This window comes from Mytilus trossulus, chromosome 1, assembly GCF_036588685.1.
Source record: "Mytilus trossulus isolate FHL-02 chromosome 1, PNRI_Mtr1.1.1.hap1, whole genome shotgun sequence".
Lineage (NCBI taxonomy): Eukaryota > Metazoa > Mollusca > Bivalvia > Mytilida > Mytilidae > Mytilus > Mytilus trossulus.
In genome coordinates, this window is record NC_086373.1 from 96,358,217 (window position 1) to 96,359,964 (window position 1,748).

The window sequence follows — 1,748 nt, forward strand, 5'->3', positions numbered from 1 at the left end:
CATTCCCCGGTGCGCCTGTTTTTTTTCATCCCATAGCTCACAATTTGCCGAGATCGATCGGTCTCTCCCTTTGTCAAGACGGTGGTCAGCTGCTTGTTTAATCTCTCACAACCCCAAGTGGGGATAGTTGCCCCCTTCCAACATTAGGTTATAATTTCTGCCTACCTATTAACTAAATGTCTGCTAAGTAATACAAAGATTGAGAGATTAGATGGCTATCACCATGCATTACCCTGTGCCCTTTGTCCTAAATTCTGATAATTTTTAGCTGAAAAGTGACAATATAAGCCCTCCATATATATCGAATATGACAATATTCTGGGAAATCCTTCCAATACAACCTTCATATATACAGAGTCTATGATTTAATTAAATTTTATGGGCATTGAAAGACCAGGGGGGTCTCTGAACCTCATTTAAGCGGTCTCGGGTAGTTTTCAGCCCATAGCTCACTATTTGCCGAATATCGAACTGGCTCCCTTTGTCGGGGCAGCTCTGTTAATCTCTCAGAAGACCATGGGAAGTGTCCCCAATTCCATTTCGTCACGTTTGTCTCTACCTATTGACTAAATGTCTGTCAAAGTATTAGAAAGATTGAGAGATCAGGGGGCTCTCACCATCACCCTGTGCCCTTTGTCCTAAAATTTGGACATTTTTTGACTGAAAAGTGACAATCTTAGCCCTCCGTAGATATTGAAGATGACGTTTTTCTGGAAAATCCATCTAATACAATCTATATATATACAGAGTCAATGATTTGGTTGAATTTTATGGGCATTGAAAGACCAGGGGGGTCTCAACCTCATTTAAGCGGTCTCGGGTAGGTTTTCGCTATATATTTTGAATATCCAACTGGCACTTTGGGCGCTCCGTAAACATAGAAGACAGGAAGTGTACCCAAAGTCCTTTTCGTCACGTTTGTATCTACCTATTGACTAAATGTCTGTCAAATATTAGAAAGATTGAGAGATCAGGGGGCTCTCACCATCACCCTGTGCCCTTTGTCCTAAAATTTGGACATTTTTTGACTGAAAAGTGACAATCTTAGCCCTCCGTAGATATTGAAGATGACGTTTTTCTGGAAAATCCATCTAATACAATCTATATATATACAGAGTCAATGATTTGGTTGAATTTTATGGGCATTGAAAGACCAGGGGGGTCTCAACCTCATTTAAGCGGTCTCGGGTAGGTTTTCGCTATATATTTTGAATATCCAACTGGCACTTTGGGCGCTCCGTAAACATAGAAGACAGGAAGTGTACCCAAAGTCCTTTTCGTCACGTTTGTATCTACCTATTGACTAAATGTCTGTCAAATATTAGAAAGATTGAGAGATCAGGGGGCTCTCACCATCACCCTGTGCCCTTTGTCCTAAAATTTGGACATTTTTTGACTGAAAAGTGACAATCTTAGCCCTCCGTAGATATTGAAGATGACGTTTTTCTGGAAAATCCATCTAATACAATCTATATATATACAGAGTCAATGATTTGGTTGAATTTTATGGGCATTGAAAGACCAGGGGGGTCTCAACCTCATTTAAGCGGTCTCGGGTAGGTTTTCGCTATATATTTTGAATATCCAACTGGCACTTTGGGCGCTCCGTAAACATAGAAGACAGGAAGTGTACCCAAAGTCCTTTTCGTCACGTTTGTATCTACCTATTGACTAAATGTCTGTCAAATATTAGAAAGATTGAGAGATCAGGGGGCTCTCACCATCACCCTGTGCCCTTTGTCCTAAAA